The sequence below is a fragment of the Hevea brasiliensis genome, chromosome 11 (assembly GCF_030052815.1).
Source record: "Hevea brasiliensis isolate MT/VB/25A 57/8 chromosome 11, ASM3005281v1, whole genome shotgun sequence".
Lineage (NCBI taxonomy): Eukaryota > Viridiplantae > Streptophyta > Magnoliopsida > Malpighiales > Euphorbiaceae > Hevea > Hevea brasiliensis.
In genome coordinates, this window is record NC_079503.1 from 80125605 (window position 1) to 80144722 (window position 19118).

The 19118-nt window shown below is 31.6% G+C and overlaps 1 non-coding gene across 1 annotated transcript; it reads right to left on the reverse strand.

The window, feature by feature from the left end:
* Positions 1 to 1094: 1094 nt before the first annotated feature.
* On the reverse strand, positions 1095 to 1201 carry LOC131170939 (small nucleolar RNA R71). The gene has a single exon (XR_009141702.1). It is a non-coding gene; the product is annotated as a small nucleolar RNA R71 (small nucleolar RNA).
* Between the last annotated feature and the right edge of the window lie 17917 nt (positions 1202 to 19118).

The following is a 19118-nucleotide window of genomic DNA, read 5'->3' on the forward strand; positions in this document are numbered from 1 at the left end:
TGGAACCTAAAAATTGGTCAAAGGTCTTAAAGGATTTTAAATAATTTGATCACTATGAAAGTAGGGTTTGAGTTAATTAAAATACACCCTAAATGCCTTGAGAGAGGATTTAGGATAACTTAGAGCTAATTTCCACCAAGGAAAACAATCCTTATTATAGTAAATAAATGAGATAACATCCCTAATAAGATTCAAGTGTGAAATCTTAACTCTAAAATTGTTCCAAAAATAGATTACTTCATTTTAAGTTTACTATTCTAGTGTTTAAAGTTAACAAACTTCATTCCCTAAATATTTGATAGCCTAGACAATCAAAATTACTGTGTAGATTAGTACTTGCTAAACAAAGGTCCTCGTGGGAATGATACTCTACTTATCACTTTATCACTTATTAGCGATTCGTGCACTTGCGGTGGTTGTAAAATCGGCAAACAAGTTTTTGGCGCCGTTGCCGGGGATCTTTGGATTTAGTAATATCAAGCGATAGGCAATTTAGCTGATTTAGGCAATTATATTTATTATCTGATTTTATTTTACTAGATGTATTTTTCTTCTTTTCTCTCAGGCGCTCAATCTGGTATATGACCAGAACAAGGCCAGAAGAAGAAATTTTAGATTGTATTCCAGAGATAGATAGAACTCTGAAAGCCATCAAGAGTGAAAGGAAACATCAATTGCCCGGTTAAAGAGATCCTGAAATTCCAACCATGGTCGATAATAATGATAGACCAAGACTCTTAAGAGATTATGGAGCTCCATCTGTCCAAGAATTTCAGCCCAGTGTCACTAGACCCACAGTGGAAGCCAACAACTTTGAATTAAAACCAGCATGGCTCTAAATGATTCAACAAACCCAGTTTGCAGGTTCACCCACAGAAGACCCACACTATCACCTCCAGTGCTTTCTTGCCCTATGTGATACATTCAAGATGAATGGAGTGTCTGATCAAGCAATAAGACTCAGAGCATTCCCATTCTCCCTTTGGGACAGAGCAAGGAAGTGGTTACTTTCTCAACTAGCTGGAACGTTCACAACTTGGGAGAACCTCTCTCAAGCTTTTCTAGCAAGGTATTTTCCACCTGCAAAGACTGCAAAACTAAGGCTTGAGCTCAAAACCTTCAGACAAAAGGAAGGAGAATCACTCTATGATGCATGGGAAAGATATAAAAACCTACAGAGGAAATGTCCACACCATGGTATAGAAGACTAGCTATTAGTGCAAAATTTCTATAATGGATTACTACCCTCTACAAGGACCACAATTGATTCAGCTGTAGAGGGTGATCTAATGGAGAAAACAGTGCCACAAGCACTTGAACTTCTAGAAAGGGTTGCATACCATAATTATGAGTGATCAAATGAAAGAGAAAATGCAAGGAAAACTGCAGGGGTACTGGAAGTAGACGCCTTAAGCATGATAAATGTTCAGTTTGATCAGCTCATAAGGAAACTCAAAAGAATGCAAGCCAATGCAGTTGGTATAAATAGTCAACATGAAGACAGCTATGGAGGAGGATACATGAATTTAGAATACAGCAATTTCAATGAACCCTCCTTAGAATAGATGAACTATGTGAATAATAGAGGAAACTTCAACTAGAGGCAGCCCAACAATCCATATTCAAATACTTACAACCCTAGATGGAGGAACCACCCAAATATCTCATGGTCCAATCAGCAGAACCAGCCAATAAATAAGCAATAAGGGTACAAACCACCAGCACCCCCTGGATTTCAGAACAGAGGTCAAAACTTTGCACAGTCATCACTACCTCTCCAACCTCAATAACCTAAACTGAAAATGACTATGGAAACCATGATGGAAGGATTCCTAGCAGCTCAACAACAACAAACTGAATTGATTAAACAGCTGACTTCCAGAGTGGACTAACTTGATACTCACAACAAGATGCTAGAGAATCAAATCGCTCAACAAGCAAGCTCTTCAAGTAAAGCTGCTGGCAAACTGCCTAGCCAAGCAGAAATGAACCCAAGAGAGCATTGTAAGGCAGTTACACTGAGGAATGGGAGAACTCTAGTACAACCAGAGATAGAACCGATAAAGGAATCCATAGAAAAATCTAAAGACCAAGCAGAGAAAAAGGAGGAAGAAGCTAGGAAAGATCAGGAAGAGGAAGCAAGGAAGACGAAGAAATTACTAGAGCCATACCAACCTCCCCTACCTTTTCCTCAGAGATTTTAGAAAGCCAAATTGGACAAGCAGTTTGAGAAGTCTTTGGAGGTTTTACAGAAACTTTACATCAACATCCCCTTCACTGAAGCACTTTCTCAGATGCCATCCTATGCCAAATTTCTTAAGGAAATTCTATCAAAGAAAAAAAAAGCTAGAAGACTATGAAACAGTAGCTCTAACAGAGGAGTGCAGTGCCATACTGCAAAACAAACTACCTCTAAAGTTGAAAGATCCAGGAAGCTTCTCCATACCTTACCTCATTGGTGACAAGAAAATAGACAATGCCCTCTACGATCTTAGAGCAAGTGTCAGTTTAATACCTCTATCAATATGCAAAAAGCTAGAGATAGGGGAACTGAAACCCCACAACAATCTCATTGCAATTGGCTGATCGATCTGTTAAATATCCTGTAGGAATACTGGAGAACATTCCGATCAAAGTGGGCAAATTCTTCATTCCAGTGGACTTTGTTGTCCCTGAGATGGAAGAAGATGTTAAAATTTCTATCATCTTGGGAAGACCATTCTTGGCAATCACCGGAGCTATCATAGACGCTAAAAATGGGCAACTAACTCTGAAGGTAGAAGAAGAAGAAGTGGAGTTTAACTTATTCGACACAATGAAACACAAATTTGAACTTGATGAATGCTTCAAGGTTGACATAATTGACAAATAAGTTGAAAAGGAATTTCATAAGATCCATCCTAAAGATCCTCTTGAAGCATGTATTATGCACAGCCATACAGTGGATGATGAAAATACAGAAATATTAGCCTGCGCACAATAGTTAGCAGCTCATCCACCCCTACCCTTAGCTAAAGCTTTCGAGGTGGAGAAGTTGAAGGAGGAACAAACCAAAGGTAAGCTTTAGGAAAATGCCAAACAGGTAGAGCTTAAACCTCTCCCATCCTCGCTAAGGTATGCATTTCTAGAGTCAAATTCTAAATATCTTATTATAATCAATGATGGCCTGTTTAAGTTAGAAGAGGAAAAATTGCTAAGAGAACTTAAGATCCATAGCAAGGCCATAGGGTATAAAATAGAAGACCTGAAGGGAATCAACCCGTCGATTTGCATGCATAGGATACCTGTGGAAGAAAACAGTAAACCCACAATCGAACATCAAAGAAGACTTAACCCAAACATGAAAGAAGTAGCCAAGAAAGAAATCTTAAAACTATTAGATGCAAGTATCATATACCCAATCTCTGATAGTAAATGGGTTAGTCCTGTACATGTAGTTTCTAAGAAAGGTGGGACAACTGTTATCCAAAATGCAAGCAATGAACTGATCCCTACTAAAGTAGTCATTGGTTGGCGAATATGCATAGACTATAGGAAATTGAACAGTGCTACCAGAAAAGACCATTTTCCTCTCCCCTTCATTGACCAAATGTTAGAAAGATTAGTGAAACACTCTTATTTCTATTATCTAGATGGGTATTCAGGATTTTTTCAAATTCCTATTCACCCAGAAGACCAAGAAAAGACAACATTCACTTGTCCCTATGGAACATTTGCATATAGGAGAATGCCTTTTGGTCTTTGTAATGCCGCTGTTACCTTTTAAAGATGCATGATGGCTATCTTATCTGATTATATTGAAGATATCATGGAAGTTTTTATGGATGATTTTTCTGTCTATGGAACTACTTTTGATGATTGCCTAGCTAATTTATCTAAGGTATTGCAATGATGTGAAGAATCAAACCTGGTCCTAAATTGGGAAAAATGCCACTTCATGGTAAAGAAAGGCATAGTTCTGGGACATTTGATATCAGAAAGAGGAATTGAAGTTGATAAGGAAAAAATTGAGATCATTAAAAACAGGCCACCCCCAACATCAATCAAGGGAGTTCGAAGCTTTTTGGGACATGCAGGATTCTACAGGAGATTCATCAATGACTTTTCCAAAATAGCTAAGCCACTTACTAACTTGTTAAGTCAAGATTTTCCCTTTGATTTTAATGAAAATTGCCTTGTATCCTTTAATAGGATCAAAGAAGCCCTGATATCAGTACCAATAATGCAGCCACCAAATTGGGAGCTACCATTCGAGGTGATGTGGATGCGAGTGACTATGCAGTTGGAGCAGTGCTCAGGCAAAGAAAGGATAAAAAGCTCCATGCTATTTATTATGTTAGCAAGACATTAGATGATGCGCAAATCAATTATGCCACCATAGAGAAGGAATTCCTAGTAGTGGTGTTTGCAATGGACAAGTTCAGATCTTACCTCATTGGGTCAAAAGTCATTGTACTCACAGATCATGCTGCAATCCAGCACCTTTTGAACAAGAAGGAAGCAAAACCAAGGCTGATTCGATGGATCCTACTGCTACAAGAATTTGACCTTGAAATAAAGGATAAAAAGGGATCCGAAAATGTAGTAGCTGACCATTTTTCCAGACTAAAGTTGGAGTACATGGAGGACTTTGAAGATTTGCCAATTGATGATTCATTTCCTGATAAACAATTACTTGCATTCTCCAAGGCTCCATGGTATGCTAACTTTGTTAATTTTCTTGTATGCAGGGTACTGCCTCCAAACATGACTTATCACCAAAGGAAGAAATTCCTACATGATGTGAGATATTACTTATGGGAGGAACCTCTACTATACAAGAGATGTAATGATGGGCTGATAAGAAGATGCATACCAGAGGAAGATATAGAAAATATCATTTATCACTGCCATTCATCACTATATGGAGGACATTTCAGCACCTCAAAAACCGCAACAAAAATTTTACAAGTAGGGTTTTACTGGCCACATTTGTTTAAGGATGTAAGAACCTTTGTGCTAGGTTGTGATCAATGCCAAAGAACAAGTAACAGTTCAAGAAGGAATGAAATGCCACTGCATGGTATATTTGAGATAGAATGCTTGATGTATGGGGAATAGACTTCATGGGCCCATTTCCCTCTTCCCGTGGAAACAAGTATATTCTAGTTGGAGTTGATTATGTGTCAAAATGGGTAGAAGCAATTGCAACACCGACCAATGATGCTAGAGTGGTCACAAGGTTCCTTAAAAAGAACATCTTCACAAGATTTGGCACACCACAAGCAATAATCAGTGATGGAGGAAGTCACTTCTGCAACCAACAATTCGAAACACTATTGAAAAAGTATGGAATGACTCACAAGGTGGCCACACCTTATCATCCTCAAACCAGCGGTCAAGTAGAAATATCAAATAGGGAATTGAAGCAGATTCTGGAGAAAACTGTAAACAGATCCAGGAAGGACTGGTGCATGAAGTTAGATGATACACTATGGGCATACCGCACTGCATATAAAACTCCAATTGGCACAACACCCTTCCGACTGGTTTATGGAAAATCATGCCATCTCCCTGTTAAACTTGAGCATAAAGCCTACTGGGCAATTCAGATCCTAAACTTTAACCTAAAAGCTGCTGGTGAGAAAAAAATCTTACAACTGAATGAGTTGGAAGAAATCCAACAGGATGCATACGAAAATGCTAAAATCTTCAAGGATAAAACCAAAAGATAGCATGACAGGCGCATAGCAAGGAAAGAGATAAAATAAGGAGATCTTGTCCTCTTATTCAACTCTAGATTGAAACTCTTTTCGGGGAAGCTAAAATCATGATGGTCCGGACCTTTCAAGGTCTCTCAAGTCTTCCCATGTGGAGCAGTAGAAGTATGGAGCGAAACCTCAGGTGCATTTAAGGTCAATGGGCAGAGGCTGAAGCCTTACTTTCCAGGAGAACCCATAGAAACGGGAGTCAATTGCACCCTCGATCCTTCTACTGATAGACTATAAACAAGCAAAGTCCAGCTAAAGACTATAAACAAGCGTTTTTTGGGAGGCAACACAAAAATATTTTTTTATGAATTTTTCTTTTTCTTTTTCATATTGATTTTTGTTTCGTACTCATTAGCATTTCATTTTGTAGCATTTTTGGAAAAGGGGAGTAGAGATCAAAAGAGGAAAGGAATCACCAAGTCCAAACCACAAAAGGGAAATTGGAAAAAACCAGGGAAGTAGCCCTATTGCTAAATTTTACATCCATTTCATGTGTTATGATGATAAAATTTTTCATTTGCCAAAAATTTTAAAAAATCAGAAAATTACACAGGTCGTGTACTGGTTTTACACGCCCCGTGTAACTTTCTGGAAGTCCGTAGGTTCCATACATTTTCAACTCCTTGAGAGACAGAAAGTTACATGGGTCCATAGCCCAAATTACATGGGCTGTGTAATGTCTCTAGTAGAATAACTTAAAGCCAGAAATTTACACGGGCCTCCTAGTATTTGACACGGGCCATGTAACATATCCAATAAAGAAATTCGAGAGACAGAAAGTTACATGGGTCCCAAAGCTTAATTACACGGGCCGTGTACCATGACTGATTTTGAAAATTTTGGGTGGAAATTTACATAGCCCTACATGTCGGGACCCGTGTAGTGATACATGACCCATGTACTTCGTCGCAAACGCTACTCCTGGGGCACGAAATGCACGAAACGAAGAGTCCTAACGGCTCTTTAAATGCACCCCTAGCATTAAAACCCTTCATAAACACAAAACCCTTCATCTCCTCCCTTCCTAGCCTATAAAAACCTCTCAAATCTCATCTCCCTTTATCAAAATCCTACTTTTCTCCTTCCCAAAAAACTCATCCATGGCTCCTGCAAAGAGATCTGCAAGAAGGATCGGCTCTTCTTCGAGGCAAAGAGGAGAATCCTCACCTTCTCCACCCCAGCCTCCAACCCAACGCCCAAGAATGATGGTAGCCACTCCCCAACCATCTCAACAAGCCCTTACTCCACCGTAACCACAGCCACAACCCGCTCCACAACCCGAAATCTCCATTCCTTGGGAATTTTGTAATGATGCCCACAAGGCAATGTGCACCCGACTCCATGCTTGAAAAATAAGCTCCACCAAGTACATGGATTTTCCACTTTTAGAGCAAATCAGGTTACAAAATGAAATCAATGGGCTACTGGACGGCATTGGGTGGATAAGGTTTGCCCAACTCCAATTCCCAGCCAACAAAGACACCACGCTGGAATTTTTGGGTAGCTTCAAGGCCACCTTATGGCCTACCGATAGGGAGGACAGGGGTAGGATTGAGTTTTGCCTCTTTGGTATCGACCGGGTAATGAACATGGATGAGTTCAATGCCATCTTTGGCTTGACAGTGCTGGCCACCAAGAGATTCCAAGGAACCACATGCTGTACAACATCATCAACTTCTAGAGTTCCATTGTCCCAAACACAGAGCCGTACAACTCTAGCAAATCTAAATTCATGGGCATCACTAGCCCAGCACTGCAATATATGCATCGGTTCACCGCCCGCACCATCATGGGCCGTGGCGATAGCCTTGGCATTGTCAACGCCAACGAGCTATTCTTTTTATGGTGCACCATCATGGCCGTGAAGATGCTATTTCAACATGCATTGGATATTGGAGTGAAACTGACAAATTCTTCATTGGCTTTGTTATTGGGATGTTGTTTGCAATGCATTTGTCCAAGTATTAGATTGTTGAAATATTTTTGGTTTGATGATATTGAATTTAGCTACTTTTGAAGATTTTATAAGCGTTCTTGTTAAAAGTAAACCATGGTTAAAGAACTTTATTTAGCACAAGAGTAGTTTTTTATTAAAGAATTTTATTTCATTTTTCTTTACTTATTAAGATTAGTAGAAATAGATCTTACAACAATGGTTTTAGTGTTACTTTATATTAGCATAAAGATGTAATTTAGTTAATTGATATACATAAAACAAATACTATGGACTTTAATTGATCCCAGTGCCAGTCGGGCTATTAGCCCTCATCCAATAATTTTTGCATGAAATATATATATATATATCTTGCCACAAGAGTAATTCAAAATTAACACATATTGATTTATACATTTCTATATATTTCTCTCCACATTTTTATCTTTCTCTCCCTCTATTTATCTTTATATATATGATAATCTTAATATCGATAGTCTATAACTCTTTTTATTTATATCCGTCTTTAAATATCTTTGACTAGCTCCCTCTATACTTAAATTAAAAACAATGATTTAATGATGATAATGGTGGTAATATTGTACATGTGGTGATTATAACGGTGGTACTGATTTAACTATTGGTCATTGTATAGGTGATTATTCTAATAATAATGAAGTGATGTTAATACTATAAAACTAAGTGTATATAAGTAAATGATTTATATATATCTTACAATTTTAAATCTAAACATTTGTTATATTATAATTTTAAGGAAAAGTGTTAATTAGGGTTTAAAAATACTTCTAATAAAAAATACTTTCAATCATCACAATTTAATATTATATTTTTTAATGAAAAGAATTATAAAAAATTATAAAGAATCATAAAGAAAAAAAGAAGGGCAAAAGGAGGATTCGAACCCTAAACCCTCTACCTTATGCTTGAGAGCATGTGCCAATCGAGCTATTAGCCCTCATTCAAAACTTTTTTACATTGAAATATACACACACACATACACACATAAGAGTTATTAAAAAATCAACACATATATTGATTTATACATTTATATATATATCTCTCTTCACATCTTTATCTCTCTCTCCCTCTATTTATCTTTATATATATGATAATCTTAATATCGATAGTCTATAACTATTTTTATTTATATCCTTCTCTAAATATCTTTGACTAGCTCCCTCTATACTTAAATTAAAAACAATGATTTAATGATGATAATGGTAGTAATATTGTACATGTAATGATTATAGCGGTGGTGCTAATTTAACTATTGGTCGTTGTATAGGTGATTATCCTAATAGTAGTGAAGTGGCGTTAATACTATAAAACTAAGTGTATACAAGTAAATGATTTATATATATCTTATAATTTTAAATCTAAACATTTGTTATATTATAATTTTAAGGAAAAGTATTAATTAGGGTTTAAAAATACTTCCAATAAAAAAAACTTTCAATCATCACAATTTAATATTATATTTTTGAATGAAAAGAATTATAAAGAATCATAAAGGAAAAAAAAAGGCAAAATGAGGATTCAAACCTTGAACCCTCTACCTTATGCTTAGGAGCATGTGCCAATCGGGCTATTAGCCCTCATCCGATAATTTTTTAAATTGAAATACACACACACACACACACACACACACGAGTTATTAAAAAATTAACACATATATTGATTTATACATTTCTATATATCTCTCTCCACATCTTTATCTATCTCTCCCTCTATTTATCTTTATATATATGATAATCTTAATATCGATAGTCTATAACTCTTTTTATTTATATCCTTCTCTAAATATCTTTGACTAGCTCCCTCTATGCTTAAATTAAAAACAATGATTTAATGATGATAATGGTGGTAATATTGTACACGTGATGATTATAGCAGTGGTGCTGATTTAACTATTGATTGTTGTATAGGTGATTATTCTAATAGTAGTAAAGTGGCGTTAATACTATAATACTAAGTGTATATAAGTAAATGATATATATATATATATATATATATATATATATATATATATATATATATATATATATATCTTATAATTTTAAATCTAAATATTTGTTATATTATAATTTTAAGGAAAAGTATTAATTAGGGTTTAAAAATACTTCCAATCATCACAATTTAATATTATATTTTTTAATGAAAAAAATTATAAATAATCATAGAGAAAAAAAATAAGAGCAAAGGGAGGATTCGAACCCTGAACCCTCTACCTTATGCTTAAGAGCATGTGTCAATCAAGCTATTAGCCCTCATCCATTTTTTAAATCAACAAAATATATATAAAGAATATATTGTGTTAAGTGCGCTTATAAATGGGAAAAAATGACATCTGACATAGGGAGGGCTCAAACTCTGAACCACGCTGGGATTCGTGCTTCTATACCAGTCGAGCTACTTGCTCTCATCCGACATTTTCTTGCATGAAAATATATAACAAATGTTCAAATTATTATTTTTTTAGTAGTTGCATTTGAGATTATTTCATTCTGATATGTTGCTTTCATTGTAATATTAATTAAACTTCTTTCATTTAATACAAAATGGCAGTGGCTTCATTAATTATTCTTTTGAAACTATCATAAGCAATATTTATGAGTTAGTTGATAGATTATTTTATTTTAATGAACAATAATGACACCAAGTTTGATTCACCATTTTTCCTCCCAATATTTCCTCCATTCATATGAAGAGTGAGTTAGACAATTTACATCAATTTGTGCAATTTGTGACATTTTTTTTATGTCAAAAAGCATTTCCGTTTTAGAAATTGCCCCCGAGGGTCAGTGATGGACTGTGGGCATATAGAATTAAATTTTTTTAGAATTTAGAAAAAAGATTAGTGGGACAGGAACTTACTAGTTTGCAGAATAGCAGAGGAGCCATTTCAGCGCGTGGAGCAGGGAATGACAATAGTCACTGGAAATAGGTATGGTCCTTGCTACCCCCCAATCGAATTGAAAACATTTATGTGGAGATCTCCTCTTAGTTTACAGGTGAGTTCCTTCTTGCACAAGAGATTCCCTCACATTCCATTGGCTTGCAAATTTTGTGGAGAGGAAGAAAGAAGAGAACACAAGCCTTTTATTGAACTCTCTTCAAATCACTTGATACAATTGGTTTTTGCTTACATATCTATTTAATAGCACCAAATGAAACTCCTCAATTAATAACATCAAGTGAAACTCGTCAAACCATAAACAGGTCTAGCTTTCCAATAAGTCATAACTCACCTTATTTGGATCAGTATAACCCATTCAAAACGACCTTCAAATTGACAGATCATTATCCAACATTCTTTGCTTTTGGGTGTTTTTGTGAAGGAGTGTTGGGATTATTTTATGAGGAGAATTTCTCAACAGGGGTGTACTGAGGCCTATTCTCTGTTGCAGTGCATCTTCTTTGCCAATTATGGTAGGCTAGAAATGTCTTGTTGTTTCATAATTAAACTGTTTCAAAAGAACAAATTTGGTCACTATTCATTAGAATGAAGAACTAATTCTTGCTGAATTTCCCAGAGAAAATGAGACCGATACCTTACAAAATTCTGCTGTCCAAGAGCCCACATAAAAGTGTTGCATTGGCAACCCCACCTCCACAAAATGTGATAAAACTGAATTTTGATGCTGCTGTGGACAAGCACCAAAATATTACGAGCTCTTGCATGCAAGGAAGTGGTGTATTAAATTATGTGAGTGTGTTTGAGTGATTTTGAGGGTGAGAAAAATAATTAGTAATTGTAATTATTTTTTCTTGAAAATGGATTTATTAGTGGAGTAGGTTTACATTAAATCACATTAAATTTTGTATTTTTAAATTTATGTAAATAAAATATTCACAACAAACAACTTGAAGTAAGCTTCTTACTGTTAATAATATTTTATTTTATTTTATTTTATAACGAGTCTTATGAAATAATACACTAGTGAGACACTACATTTAATAAATCCACTTGCTCAACACGACCAAGACGTAAATGGTATCAGATCCGATGATTCTCTTGCTTTTGATCATTATTCTATTTAATTGGCTTCATTTGCTTCTTAATTGCAAGTTTATGGCATTAGTAATGTGAGAATGAGGATAAATTAGTAGGATATAGATTTTTTTTTTCCCCTTTCGTTAACACAATGTAAAAGCTTAAATATTTCTTCAGACTAATTGGACTAACAAAATTTAAATTTTTGTGTTTATTGATAATTTTATTCAAATATCTTAATTTTGATCAATTTACTTAAACTTTAAAATTAAAAAAAAATAATCAAAATTAAAAATTAATTGACCAAATTGATAACATCACACTCGAGGAATGTGTTTGTGAATACTTTAAAAAATATTTTTAGATTTTATTTTACAAAATCCTCACAAATAAAATCAAATTCTCTCGAAAATGATTTTTTATTTTGATTGAAATTATTTTAAATTAAAATGCTTAATCAATTGGTCCAAAATTAAAACATTTGAATAAAAACAAAAATTAACTATTAATTTTTGCAATAATGATATTGAAATCATTTCTAAATTTATAAAGTTTTTTTAATTGAAGTCAAATAAAAAAAAATCTTTAATTATTTAATTTAATTTTATATTTGACTCCCACTATCATTATTAATAAATGAATTTTATTTTTTTATTAAAAAAATAAATCCTTCAACAAGTTAGGTTAAGATGTTCAAATCAATTAGAGTTTGACTTTGGATTTTTAAAACAAGTTAGGATGTTTCGTGGAAGCTCAACCAAAAAGTGCAATATATAGTTGGAGTTGGGGGATGTTGTTTTCGTGTTTGTTTTATTAATTAATTTGATTACGTTGGTGCTACAATACTAATTAATTTTGTGAAATTTGATTATCATTTTAGCTTTCTATTACAAGAAATAAAGTTGACAAATCATAACATAAACAAATCATGAAAAACAAAAAATTCCAATTAATTTTTGTTTTATTGAGAAGTCCAAAAGGGAGAAGAGAATTATCGTCCAAAAGATTATGCACCCATCGTTGTAATCGCATTTTAATACTAAGATGTATCTTGGTTTTTAGATCTGGCTCGGTCTAAAAATCGGTAAAAACAGAGGATTAAAGGATTAAGGTTCAACTAAAATTAAACCGAGGTCGAACTAGATGACGGTATAAAATTTTATATAATAATGTTATCAATCTAATATAAATTATCATTTCAATATAAATGTCTACAAATCATGTTTTACATCATATTTAATTAAAAAAAATAAATATAACATAATTATTCATAAGAATTATGTTTAAAATAAGTTACTATAATATAATAACTGACTTAAAAATTAAAAAACAAAATGATTAAACGCTTAACCTGTATTTTTTAATTTTTCGAAAACAACTTCATTTTAATTAAATTAGCTAAATAAAAAAATAATAATAAAAATTTATCTGACCCGTTAAATTCACAACGGTCAATGGGTACCAGACCGATCAATCGGATTTTTTTTATTATTATTTTGGTGATATGTGAGTTTTGATGTTGAAATGAACCATTTGATAAATTAGTTCACGGTTTTAACTATTAGATCGGTTGGATCGATCCGAGTTTCAAAACCAGAAGATATATATGCACGCTTTATTTTTTCTTATACGTATATGATTAGCCCTTGTCAAAACTCGTTAATATGCACACCCTCCATTGTGAAATCCATTTTTAAATGCAGTTAAAAAAATAAAAATAAATATATTTTTAAAAAATTAAAGAAAAGAGATTATTGGAGCTCTTTCTATAAATATAAAGAAATAAATAAACAATATGCATAATTGTTTGGAAGTAGACAAATCCTATCAATTGAATCACTTAGCTCAAAATGAAATGTTTAACTTTGTAAAAAAAAAAAAAAAAAAATTATTTTGAAGAGACATAGTTGAAGCTTAATAGGGGTTAGGTAATACATAAACAAAATGCTACCTCATAATTTAATTTATTCCAATCTTATCTCAAATCAGCTGAACCTGGACATTAGACAAACACCTTAATTACTAAAAAATATATATATTTTTTTTATTTTATTTATATAAAAAAATACTAATACGTTGGAAAACAATGCCCTTGTCAATGGTACATTATGACAAAGACAGGACCCATATAGAGCATCCTTGAAGTAGGTCTACCATTAATTTTTTTTTTCTTTTATTGTTTTAATTAATTGTTGGAATCTACATGTCAATGGGATCTTGAGGGCAATCCATGGCCTTTGTAAAGCTATGAGGTCGCTCTTCTATCATCTCCAATTAATTGGCTTAAAGTTTAATTTCGTTCATTTTTATTTTTTATTTAAATTAATTTAATATAAAATAAAAAAATAACTTATTAATATTTAAATTTAAGTCAAAAATTAAAAAAATTAAAAATTAAATTTATTGATTTTTTATTTAAATAAAAAATAAAAATTTAGTCCATAAATTTTATTTTTTTTAAGTTAAATTAAATTTAAAATGAAAATTTTTATTAAAAAGGGTTAAATTAAATTTTTCTAATAAATATTTTGCCCCAATTAATTTGTCTTTTGACCTCACTCGAGGAGGACCATCTTAAAGAAGAGAATAGTATATTAAATTAGAAAAAAAAAAATTTGTCAACTAGATGCCAAAACAATTTTTTATGGCCTAAATTAGATTGTGGGCTTAAAGTGGAATGGTGTGAATTTCCATCAATAAAAAAATTGAGTGTTATCAAAAATTAATTATAACGAAAATAATAATATTGTGATTTTAGTATTAAATAATTATTTTTATCATTATTATAAAAAATTTATTATAATATTTAGATCTAAGTATGATTAACTTTAAAAAAGAATTTTTTTATCTTAAAAAATTGTAGTATAAATCAAAATATTTATTTATTATACTTCAAAAATTCTAAACTTATATATTATAACACATGCATTTTGGCAAATTTTTTTTGTTTACATCTAGTTTATTATGAATCTAAAACATATGATATATGATGAGATCTACATATTAAATACATGAATTTCACATATTTATATCTTAAGTTCATGATAAATCGAGTTTAGATAAAAATTTTCTGCAACCATTAAGATATTGGCTAAATACATTTCCAGACACCTGTATTATTTAGTTTTTGCCTAATAGACACCTGAACTATTTTTTTTTTTTTTTTTTTGCCTATCTCATATCTTAACTAAGAAAAAATGTATCACTTAAACATAAATTTGCATAAACTTGGTGCGTGTTTTACACCCACGCTGACCTGTTAATGGCCTTTTAAAAATATTAAAAGTGGGCATAATTCTTGCTCATTGTGCTTTATTAAAAAATCAAAGTTACTCCTCACATTATCCTTGTCTTTCTTGACTTTTGAACCCAGACTTGCTTCTCGTGGAATCATAACCAGAAGGAACACCTTTCTTTGAAGGCTACCCTTCTCTAAAAGCAGATGCAACAAGTTTTTCCTTTTGTGCATCCTTTCACTCAGTTTTGATTTTGTGTAATCTGAAGAAGGGAAGATTCTTCTAGGCAAATAGGTTTATTATGTGATTTGTGAAAGAAAAGACAAAAGATCAATCATTTACTAATTCATTGTGAAGCTGCCTCCAAATCATGGGCCTTCCTTTTTGCTTACATTCGGATCTCACATGTGCTTCTAAGGATAGTAAAGAAGATAATTGAAGATTTGCATTGCAAACTTATTTAAAAACAAAAGAAGTAAATTTGGGCTCAAGCCTTACTTTGGTATTTGGGACATGAGGGAAGGCAGCAAAAGGACTTTCACATTATAGGGGAGGCCACCGCATTCTCAAAATCAGAAAACGATCCTTGCAAGTGTTTATAGTCTCAGAACATGCAAAATGTCCCATACAACTTCATGTCTTTTCAAGAGTTGATAGATAAAAAATAAAAGAACTCCACTGATATTATAGTAAGATGTTTCAATTAAGAAAATTAAATCAACAATTGTGAGGCATGCATAAAATCAGTCATTATAATCATTCAGTAAGCAATTTTTATGAATTGAAGGCTACTCTTTTTTCTTTTTAAGGAGCTTACTTACTATATGCCACAACTTCAATTATATTTATATAACACCAAACCACTCTGTTAGGTATTAACAAATAACATTCACAAAAACCACTCATTATATCTCTACAAAATTTCCTATATTTTGTCTTAACTAAAGGAACTTATTAGACAATGCCACTGTAGAGGCCAAAAATGTCCTAATGCTACAAAACTACTCTTAGGGAGTCATATATAAGTAACTTTTACCTCTTGATTTGCGGCCTACGAAGGCCAGAGCCACCCATAGGAGGCTTACCAACAAGGAAACTAAGTGGATGCAACTTCATTTAAGCAATTGTATTTTCGACATTATGGCATTGACATTGATAGTGTAACGCCTCTGCTCCAATCACTAGAGGAATTGTTTGCTTTGGCCCACCCCATCCTGAGCCTCACAGTTTTGTCCCATAGGTAAAATGGAGAACTTCCCAAGAGGTCACCCATCCTAGCATTTCTTTTAAGCGAGCAAGCTTAACCCCGGAGTTTTTTCATTCCATCAAAAGGAGCCTTTAGTGATTAGTTTCTCCTGTTTCAATGTATGATTCGATTTATTTCTGTGCCCCGCATTCCACTACCCTAGATAGCTTCGCCATCCTAGAAGCCTGCTAGAAGTTTACTCTCTTATGTCACTCCTCGCCCTCATTGGACCACTTTCTCTGGTCGGGTCGTCACAGACAAGAAGAAGAAGATTGTTGCTAAGAAGAGCAACCGTGTCCAAAGGAGTTGAGAAATGCTAGAAAGATTGAAAGCTTGATCCCCATATAGAAGATTAGTTTGGTGCGAGTAGATTGTTGGCCTGCATATCATCTCATCCTTGTCAATGTGCAAAGCTAATGGATACATATTAGAGGATAAGAAACTGGAGTTCTATGTGAAGAATATTCAAAGAAAGAAGGGCAAGGGTGTTGGTTCAGCATAAACATTAAGTATGTCAAGTTCTAACTATCTACTATTTGGGCTCTCTTTGTGTATCACTACAAACTCAAATGCTTGCCTCTGGATGAAGAAGTGAGTAGGAAAATGAAGAAATAATCACAAGAATAGACTTTCTTTACTCTTTCATTTGTTGGTTTCAAGTTATTAGAGAGAGAACATGAAAGTTTGCACACTTCATAGGGTGTATTACTTGCAAGTGCCACGTCTGACAATAGAAAACCTCTTCACTCTCTTCTCATCGTGTAAAATCACACGCAATGTTGATTGTGTAAATTTATGTCTAAACATTAAGTTTTTTTTTTTTTTTTTGAAATTCAAGCATCTGATAGGTTTAAAATTTAGTTCAAGTGTATGATAGCTAAATAGTATAGATATGTAATGATGTATTTACCTTAAGATATTAATTCAATAGCTATTAGTATGGAAAAAAAAAAAAGTCTAAACGGGTGTATCAATTTAACAATAAAAAGCAAAATTATTCAGCGTGTTTGTTAAAATTTAAAATTTATTAATAATGATTACTTTATATATATTAAAAAAATATTATATAAAAAGAGTTCTTAATCCAAAGTAAACTATTAGTAAAGAAAGAATTCCAAACAAATGGTTTGCTTCCAGGGTAGCTCTGGCTCATAATAACTCATTTAAAAAAAAAGTTGGTTTTATGCTGATGAAATGAAATGAAGATTAATTCTCAATTTCTACTGCTTTCAGCCCACAAATTTTGAAAATTGCTGCCGCCCACATGACTATCAAACCTATAGGTGATTGCATAAAATTGCGGCTACTTAATTCAATGGAAAAAGAGAACTACATGATATTTTGGTATCAATCATGTTGAAATTAATATTTCAAAAATTTTCACTGTCTTCATGAAAAAGTAATATAAAGTCTGCAATCTCTCATGACAGTGGATATAGAAAAATGGGTCTGTAGAGACAAATTGCATGTGTCTATCTTTCATTAAGAATAAAAATTAAAAAAAAAAAACTAAACTTAATCTGACTTAATCCAACCATTAAAAATATATTATTTATTTAGCATGTGTTAGATTTAAATTTTATTAACTAATTTTTAATAAAAAAAAATAAATTACTTTTAAATTTTTATGTATAATTATTAATTTTATATATTTATTTAAATAGAAGTAAAATAAAATTTTAATTTAAATAATATAAAATAGAATTTTTTTTAAATCATATTATACCTATAGGAAGAGAGATAGAAAGAGAAAGAGTGCAAATCTAAATTGAAAAGTTCATACTGTGTGCTTAGAAAATTATTAGATTAACTTATATTTAATTTTAAAATAATAAATATTAATGAAATTTTAATTATAAAAATTTAAATATATAACTAATTTTTAATTAAAATTTCATATTTATTTAATGAAAAAAAAGGTAATTTTAATATTTGTACTTAAATTATAAATTATTAACAGAATAAAAAAAATTGAGATAAATGTTCGGTCAAAACTTTTTATTATTCCACTTTTCTTTAATTTTATATATCTATTCAATTTTTAGTTTTACAAATCCTTAGGGCGTCAAGCTATATTTCAATTATTCGGTTATGATAGGATAATCAAATTGAATTAATAAAATTTAATTATTTTAATAAAAATAAATTTAATTTAATTTAATTTAATTTTTTATTAATAATTATTAAAATTTTTAATTTTCTGTTATTAGTTAAGTTACCTTTGATTTGGTAATCAAATTAATTGGAATAATTGAATTTCTATTAATTAATATATTAATTATAATTTTATTAATAATATATTATTTATAATCATTATTTTTATAATTTCATAATAATATTCAACTTGTAATTATTCTTTTATAAATATTATTTTTTATTTTTATAAAAAAATTATAAATATATTTTTATTAATATTTTCTTAATTAATTAATAATATAAAATTTATTTTTTATTTTTTTTAATTTGATTAAAACTGACAATCAAATATTCTCGATTTTAGTTAATTTTAATTTTTTTAATTTTAAAATTAATTAATAATTTAATTAATTGAAATTCAGTTTGGTTAACCAAATGTTCAACCCTATTATTAGGCAATGTTAAATGTCAGCTATTAGTTGGCAAATGGATCTCACTATATCATCTAGAGATTTTAATTGTGCAGTTAGATCATAAGTAAATACCTTTTTTTTTTTTTAAATAAAATTTTGTTGAATAAAAAATTTAAAACCTTTATAATTTTTAATTTTAATTATTTTTTTTAATTTTATCAGTTTAATATGAAATATTTCATATTATTTTTAATTTTATCAAAAAATAATTAAAATAAATAAATTCATTAATCAACAAAAATATTCAAATATTTTTACTAATAAACATTTTTATCCAATGCTTTTAATTTTATGAATTTGTTTAATAATTTTTAATACTTTCATTAATT